Source organism: Hyperolius riggenbachi, chromosome 1 (genome assembly GCF_040937935.1).
Source record: "Hyperolius riggenbachi isolate aHypRig1 chromosome 1, aHypRig1.pri, whole genome shotgun sequence".
Lineage (NCBI taxonomy): Eukaryota > Metazoa > Chordata > Amphibia > Anura > Hyperoliidae > Hyperolius > Hyperolius riggenbachi.
The window spans coordinates 122837463-122846755 of NC_090646.1; the positions used below are offsets into that span (position 1 = coordinate 122837463).

At 41.2% G+C, this 9293-nt stretch overlaps 1 long non-coding RNA gene across 1 annotated transcript; it reads left to right on the plus strand.

Moving 5' to 3' along the window:
- Positions 1-2376: 2376 nt before the first annotated feature.
- Positions 2377-9011, plus strand: LOC137565109 (uncharacterized). Its single transcript, XR_011030960.1, has 3 exons — positions 2377-2453; positions 7000-7148; positions 8854-9011. It is a non-coding gene; the product is annotated as an uncharacterized lncRNA (long non-coding RNA).
- Positions 9012-9293: the final 282 nt, after the last annotated feature.

Consider the following 9293-nt stretch of genomic DNA (forward strand, 5'->3'; position numbering starts at 1 on the left):
TTCAGCCAGTTCCACGTCACTTTATGGAAGTGGTGACATTCAGAAAAAGTCAAAAACTATTAAATGTTTTCATAGATCCGTCGTCGATAAAAACGAGGATTCAACAAAAATCTGTCAAAAAAGAGGGCCCTCTTGATTGATTCTTGATCCTATGCAGGGCTGTGGCAGGTGCATGGCGTGATTGATAGACACATGCGCTGTATCTGGCAACACGAAACTGACAGTGGCATTCATTCTGATCAATAAATTCACTGAATATTTTATATCATTTCATGTTATCTGGTTTCACGTACAATACTTCATCTTGTTTAGTAGAATTTGCAAGGGAAACCAGCAAACTTAAAGCTTCTTCTTCTAATAAAGTTGTCCCTCATTGGTGTCTTCAGAGTAACAATGCAGTTATGTCTCATATTGTAATGCCGAGTGATCTAACATGAATCTTCCTGCAGAATACGTGTATGCAGGGCCAGATCATACACAAGGTAATTCTAGGCAGCAGCCTAGGGCATGGAGAGAGTCTAGGGGCCAGGGGGATGCTAGCCCTACAAAATCTAACTAAAAAACGCTAGGTGATCATCAGTGGTGGGCTAAAAGTGCTATCTTGTCTTGTACCCCGCTTCATCTTATTCCTTTTCTGCTTGTATGTATTGGGTCATAAGACTTTCTTACAGCAAGTGTCATGGTTTTCAGTTGGCAGGCATGAGAAAACCATGCCAAGCACTTTCTTGTGGCACTTTATTTGGAAAAAATCTAAAACTGATAGCTTGCTATTATCAATATCCTAAGTTTATGTAATACATGTAATAAGAAGTAGTAATACCTTCCAGTGTATTCCCTGTTAAATAACTTGGAAGTTAAGTGAGGGCGTCACAAGTGAAGTCACAAGTGAAGGCTGATGTCTATACAAATACACCGGTCTGGTTTTCACCAGGAATATCTGGCAATCACATTTCCAGGTAAGAGGTGACGACCGAAGACAAGCAAACCAGATCAGACCAACCTCGATTTGAACTCAGACCTCTAGAGCAGTGTTCTTATAAACAGAAAGGCAAAATTTAAGGCTTCATTTACACTGGGCACAGAGCGATTTTTAACAATCACAATGCGCTCGAAAAGCCGTCATGCGCTACCGCACAAGAACCCGCCACACCACGTTCAGTGAGATAGCCCCATAGGGCTATCACTGCTCCTGCGACAGGATGCGCGTTTTCTGTGTTTTTGGGATGTGGCGATGCATTAAAGGGGCACTATGGCGAAAAATTGTAAAATGTAAAATATGTGCAAACCTATACAAATAAGAAGTACGTTTTTTTCCAGAGTAAAATGAGCCATAAATTACTTTTCTCCTATGTTGCTGTCACTTACTGTAGGTAGTTGAAATCTAACAGAAGCGACAGGTTTTGGACTAGTCCATCTCTTCATGGGGATTCTCAGGCATTTATTTATTTTCAAAAGCACTTAGTGAATGGCAGTTGCTCTGTCCAACTGCCAAAAAACTGTGTAGCGAGCAGGGAAGCTGGCCAGCATCATTGTTTAAATCCTTTTTAGGGAATATCTTTATAAAGAATAAAAGCCTTGCTGAGAATCCCCTGTGAAGAGATGGACTAGTCCAAAGCCTGTCACTTCTGTCAGATTTCTACTGCCTACTGTAAGTGACAGCAACATAGGAGAAAAGTAATTTATGGCTCCTTTTATTCTGGAAAAAATGTACTTCTTAGTTGTGTATGTTTGCACATATTTTAAATTTTACAATTTTTCGCCATAGTGCCCCTTTAAGTGTAATAGGGGCCTTAACCATCCCAAAGCCTATAATGGATACATAATCTGGACCAGAACTGCTCAATGCACAAAAGTAAGCAATGTGATTGTTGCTTGTGTCAATCAAGCTGAGCAAACCGATGTGCTGACATTTCCAGTATGGAGGAAAGTCAGCTGCTATGGAAAGCGGATGGGATCCCTTTTCCACAGAGGCAAGGGAATGTCGCACACACTGAGGAACACCTGTGGATTGAATCAGCAATCAAAATAACACAAAAATGGTATATGGCATCCAATGTGTTTGAGGATTCACGTGTGTCACAATATTTGTATAGTCGGAATGTCTCAAAATACAAATACAAAATGAGATATGGGGACATTTTTCACATTTACCAATGTCTGCTGTCAACACCAACATAACACTAATATGAACTTCATTAATTTAAAAAAAAATAACTGTTTCATTAGTTGAAGAGCAATATGCAGCAGCCCAGTGCAAGAATGACTGAATAAATATAACTAATTAGAATTTATCTTTAATTGAATATGCTACAGTATACTGAGATCTGATTGGTTGCTATGGGTTACCATAGCTCCTTGCTTATCATGTACTTCCTGAAGAAAACAAATGCGGAAGCACTGCTTGCGGTTGCTATTGGAGAGACCTAAACATATGGTAAATGGAGTCAGCCGAGGTTTGTGTATAATTCAGTGTAGTATGAGTGGTGTGGGAGGTACAGAAATCATCCTCACCTCGCAAAACGTATAAACATGCAGCATGTAAAGGATTGCCAGTATATTCTAACAAGTTGTAAGTCAAGCAAAACTAATGTTTAACTTTCAAATAAGGAACAGTGCCATCTTATGTATCTAGTGGTTAAAGCTACAGCCAATCTGTGAAAACAGAGCGTAATAAAATGTCAAACTTACCTGGTTATATGCTGTTCCCAAAATCGCCCCTATTTGCTCTTTAACGCTGTTCTACACCAGGTGTTGTGTCAGTGTGACTGCACAAGTGCACAGCTACTGCATCTCCTATATTGTCTGAGGAGAGAGAGAGCCACATACACCTCCTGATAGCAGCCAAGCCCTTCAGCCTCCACACTCACTCCAGGCTTCACCCTGTCAATGTCTGTTCTCCCCCTTTCTGAGCCTTGGAAAAACTGCACAGCAGAGAGACTTGCAATTAGCAGGTCCTCACTAATCTCAAATCCTTACTGGCCAAAAGCTGCACATTCCAATATTTTTAAATAGAGGCTCAAAAGGATATTTCTTAATGAAAAAAAAAATCCTGACTAGACACAAAACATTAAAGGTATGCGAACCCTCCCAGGGATTAAAAAAAATGCCCCTTCGCCTGAGTCAAACCGAGAAAGCGAGCGTCTGAAGTAATATTCTCAGCGAGAAGCACAAGGGGTTGGCTGGGGCTGTCTTATCAGTTTCACTCTGCTCACTTGCAGTGAAAAGCCTGTCTCTAACTGGTATACTCCCTGCCCTTAAACTCACCAAACCAGAATCGTACTCCCAACCAACACAAGCAACTTCCCGCACATCCAAACTGAAATTTTATCCTGCTCAGTGAGCCCTTACTGGCCACGGGCCAGTACAGCATTCCTCTCCAGATACCTTTACTACAAAAGAAAAACTGCTCCCCGTACTGTGTTTTCACCTTAGCTGGTGACACTCTATAGCTTGAAGGGGGGGTTCTACTTTAGAATGTTTCTGAGAAATCTTTTTTACTCCGAAGATGAAAGACTGTTTTCTGTTTCCTTTTTTTTTTCAAGGCACCTGCTTCATTTTTTTTTCTCTCTGGGCTCTTATCAAAGTCCTGTAGTCTCCCTCAGCTGAAGGGGCAGCCAGGCGTATTGCTGGGGAAACCTTTAACATAAGCTTGTCGTGTCAGGAGCATGTTAGTCGCCATTGTTGAATAGTTCTCTAGTTGCCATTGTCATGCTATGGGTTCGGCCAGGAGACTGGAACTTCTTTGTGAACTAGATGCACACTTGCTGTTAAATCTTGGAGCTATAGGATGAGCATGCCGGTCAGCCCATCGTCAGTAGTAGCTCACTAAATCTTGAAGCCATAGGATGAACATCTGGTTAGGGATCTACAAAACAGGTTGTTACTTAAGTGACCAGGGCTGTTTTTAGGCATAGGCAAACCAGGCACATGCTTGGAGTGACAACTGTAATAGGGGGCACCACAGATCTAGTCTAAGCACATTGTACTTTATGGAATTCTTATAGCCAACTGCTAGTTCCATTAAGAAAGAAATAGATGGTAATTTTATTGCCTGAATGGGCACTATTGTGTCAATTATTACAACTCTGATTGTATTTTCAGGACAATATACTAACATGTAAAGACTCAGGCTATACATAGACAGTACTATATTTATAAAGTGGATACACACCCCTTAAAACTATTATTGGAAGAGTTTGGCCAGTGAGATGTATGTGGCCTCGTAATAATTTGTGATTTGAGTATCCTTTACAAATTTATTTTGAGAAACAACATTATTTCTATGTAAACCATTAATTTCTTGTTGGTGCCCACTAGACTAATTGATGTAGGTTATCATCTGCCTGTTCATGAAATTGGGGTAGGGAGTCAAAAGGTGCCTTGCTGGGGCACAAAAATGGCTAGAAACAGCCCTGTAAGTGACATTCCACTCTCAATGGAAATATTAGTAGACAATAGGCCCATACATAAGGTATCCATAAAATATCATATTGATTAACTGATCCGGGTCATGCCAGTGATTTATGGTTCATTACCTTCCCGCCAGGCACCATTTCAGACTTGTGTCTCTTCTAGGTTCCTCATGGGAGGTGTGACCATCAAAAAGTCCATCCCAGGAGCTGCAAGGTAGGGTGACCAAATACCCTAAAAAAAGAACACAGAGACAATGGGAGCCCAAATGGTGCAGTATGTCACAAGAAGAGCGATGGAAAACAAAAAGGATTAGGGTACTCACAAAGGAAGGTTGCAAAAGGGGCAACCAACCGCTGAAAGCAGGTGGAGATCTACAGTATAAACCCAACTCCACTGCTGTGTCCGGCTGGAGATGGATCCAGTCGCACTCTTCAGAAAAACAACAAAGGTCCAATTGATGGCAAAGCCACTAGGTACCAATGTACACCCCTCCCAAAGGAGGGTGAAATGCACAAAGGGGGTAAAAGGCACCCAGAAGTAGATAAAACTGAGTTAAAAACGGCTAAAAATAAAAAAATAGAGGTGGCTTACCTCAGTCAATAACGACAAGTTCATATAAATATGAATTTTCTTAAGCACAGGTAACGTGTTTCGTGGGTCTGTGCCCATTTCCTCAGACTGAATAAAGAGCCAGAGTTGTATCAGAGCCAGGTACAGAGCGGGAAAAAGACTAATTCAAATGACTGGCATTGCCAGAAAAAAACAGAACATGTAAATTTGTCCAAAAAATTACAGTAAAAACTGCATTCAGTTAATTTTTAGTGAAGCTCCCCCTATTTTACCACAGTATCCCAGCAGGTGGAAAACAGTGAAGCACCATAATTTACAGGAAGTGACATCTATACTTCCTACTAATCACATTTCTCTCTTATAAATCTGTCCCAGATATGGTGGCGACTCGGCTATACTATTACTTTCTTAGGAACTGATCCTGTTTCTGAGGCAAGCAGAACCTTCTCCTGACTCCTAAGAGACTTTGCATCTGAAGCTATCAAAACATTTTCATTTTGCCTGTTTTTACTTCAAATCCCTCTTCCTGTTGTCTCTTAAAGGGAATTGGGCATTTCAAATGAAAATAGGCAATGAAAAAAATGCCTCTATTTATAGCATCAGGACAGTCTGTAATGCATAACCACTCAAAATGGCTCCCTCGTGAGGGGTGGACAAGAAGGATAAATTACGTAAGCACTTTCTTAAAATAAAAAACAGTGATGAGAAACAGGAGACCAAACCAGTTTTGCAGGTACTGCCAAGCCTTTCTAACCTCACCGCAATCTGCTGCATACCAACCACACTACGGGCTTGATTCACTAAACCGTGATAACTCAAATATCACACCTTATGAAAGATATCACACGTTATCAAAGTTAGCATGCCTTATCAGAGTAGCATAGCGAGCGCTACAAACCCGCAGGGGCTCAGGGTAGGACGAGTGCCATTGCTAATTAGCAGACATAAGTTTGTAGCGTTCGCTATGCTACTCTGATAAGACGTGTTAACTTTGATAACGTGTGATAACTTTGATAACTTGTGATATCTTTGATAAGGTGTGATATTTGTCTTATCACGGTTTAGTGAATCAAGCCCTACATGTGCAATGCTCCACACTCCTTCCTGCATTGCCAAAACTAGATCAACATGGAGTCATCAACATGGAATCATCACAAAAACAACATGAAATTAGTTGCAAATCTAAGTAAACTATACAGTTTATAAAAAACACTGTGTGTGTGTGTGTTTGTATGTACAGAATATGTGTGTAAGGTGGGGTGTATGTGTGTGTGTCTGTGTGTAAATTTGTGTACGGTGGTGTATGTGTATATTTGTGTATGGTGGCGTGTGTATGTCGTTTGTATAAATGTGTACGGTGGTGTGTGTGTCTGTGTATGTTTGTGTACGGTGGTGTGTGTGTCTGTGTATATTTGTGTACGGTGGTGTGTGTGTCTGTGTATATTTGTGTACTGTGGTGTGTGGATGTGAGTGTCTGGGTATATTTGTGTACGGTGGTGTGTGTGTCTGTGTATATTTGTGTACTGTGGTGTGTGGATGTGTGTGTGTTTGGGTATATTTGTGTACAGTGGCATGTGCGTGTTTGTCTGCATATATTCAGTGGCGTAGCTAAGGAGCTGTGGGCCCCGATGCAAGTTTTACAATGGGGCCCCCCAGGCACTCTATACATAACAATTGATACGGCGCACCAAAACCTGACAATGGCAACTACAGTGTCAGAGGTGCAAGAAGGGGATGGGGAAGAGCTTGTTAATGTTTACCACTACTCAATGTATATATAGAAGTGATTATTATGAGCACAGGACCAATAGAGAGCGAATACTGTAGTTGAGGGAGGGCCCTTCGGGGCCCCTCTGGCCCAAGGGCCCCGATGCGGTCGCTACTGCTGCACCCCCTATTGCTACGCCCCTGCATATATTTGTTTACGGTAGTGTGTGTATGGGGAGGGGGGGGGGGTGTAGGTGTGTGTTTTCGCCATTCAGAAGGTTTATTTTTCACATTAATCTTTCTTTTCAGTATAGACAAAATAAAGATTCTGTGTTGGAAGATACGAAAAAATACTAACTATCTGACCTTACAGACAAGAGACATTCCACTACACAGTCTATTCATCTGCCAAGTGCCATGACGGAATGGATGTGGCTTCCCAGAATGATAAACTAGAGGTCAGTGTTAACTTTTTAAAGTTATGATTGTAGCAGAAGTAGAATGTTGCACCATCAAGGTAGCCATCAGTTCAAGTACCACTATCGTAAAAAAAAGGAAACATTTTAAATATATACAGTAAGTACGTATATTTAGAAGTATGTTTCTCCAAGAGTTAAATGCACTAAAAATGTATTTTTTTCTATGATGCTATCACTTGCATAAAATCTGACAGGTCTGACAGGTTTTTGACTCATCCATCTCCTCATGGGCTATTCTCCGGATTTCTTTTTTTTCTTTACAAAAGCATTCTATGGAGAGACTCTTTACAGAGATGCCAGCCAGACTCCCTACTTGCTTGCCTACTATTTTGGCAGTTGGGCTGAGCAACTGCCATTCAATAAGGGCTTTTGGAAAATAAAATAAAAAAAACAGAGAATCCCCCATGAGGAGTTGGACTATTAAAAATCCCGTCAGATCTCTCTGATTTTTAGAACAGTCATGGAGGAAAAAAAATATGTAGTGCATTGTACTCTGGAACAATTGTACGTTTTACACATATCCATACACACTTCAGAATACTTTGAGTTAGAATAATACTTTAAAAATATTCAGAGGGTAAAGTTGCATTGCCATGCACGGTTGCCCGTAGCAATTGGGGATTGATCCTAAAGGGGCCTATCAATGATGCAATCTTGATTGTACAATCTTAACAGTCTATGTAGTAGGAGAGTAAACTGAGTGAAGACACTTTAAATGGATACTTCAGGTAGTCCCTGATATTATACAGAAGTGGTAAGATTGTAGAATCCAGAATATACTATTAATGGGCACCTTTAGTGTGGCAGTTCCGGGCAGTGGCATAGCAAAAATTCATGGGGTCCCCGGGCAAAACTTTTATGGGGCTTCCTTCAATGGTCACGCCCCTTCCCTTGCCTTCCCTTGACCCCCCCCCCCCCCTTGTTGCCCTTCACAGCCTTGAGGCCCATCTCACAAGGGCCATAAAACAAATGTGGCCATTACGATCTTCACACCCATAACAAGTGTAGCCACAAAAACACCTGATCTGAAGTATAGTCCCCTGTGTCGGTGGAAGGCTAGGCTAGTAGTTGGGGCTCCCCTGCGATTGCATATGCTGCTCCACTCTGGTTACCCCCCAAGCTCATAGATACATGTCCCTTGGCCACAGTCGAGCCACATATACTCTTCAATGCAGAGGGGTGGAGGGACAATGGAGCAGTGGAGAATGGAGTAGGTTCCAGGTAAAAAGGGGACAAATTTGCGCGTTAATCATGGTTATGTAAAGATCTGGCATTCCTTGGTCTTTAAACAATGTCAGCTGTACACACACTAGACTCAAGGCTGTGACATTCCCGAATGGCTGCCTCTTTTCTAGCGTATGAATAGGGCTTAAGCTTTCAGAGCGTAGTAATATCTATGTCCTGGATAAGAATCTAAAGATCTTAGATTGAAAGTTTTAAGCAAAATACAACTAGGAGGCGCCCAAAAAATATAAAATAACTAAAAACTGAAAAAAATGATAAGTGTGAGCTTACCATCGATACATTTCACTGCACAAATGTTTCAGACTTTTTTTTCAAATATTGCACAACAAACAGCAAAGGATAAAGGCGATCAGAGCTTGTTATTACTGGATATTCTGCACTTTTTTGTTGACCTGAGGAAGTGGCGATATACCGTAAAACCTGCTCTCTTTTTTTGTAGCAACAACCATCACCATATCTGAAGGCCCAGAGGAAATGGTACCTCTCCACATGCTTTATAAAGTGGTTGCCTTATTGAAGAACAACAATCAAAGAAACAGTTTTTCTGTAAAACGCACATTCCTATAGAGCTTTTACCCAGCAACATTAAAATGCTTTTCAGAGGTCTCTCAGCACAGCCTGAGTGAAAAAAATAGCTTTGTTTACCCATCTGAATGTAACAATTGTGTCGGCATCGCAGCTGAGGAAGAGCTGTAATATGTAGCTAGGTTACACTTCTCCCTGGCTGTAAACTGTTTACTTTCGACTGAGTGGTGGAGAGAGACACACACAGAGAGGCACACATACAGAGCTTCAGGTGATGATTATTTACACACATTTGAAGCTATATTTCTCCTATCTATCATTCTGAACTCATTATACTCACAGTTTAACTGCTAG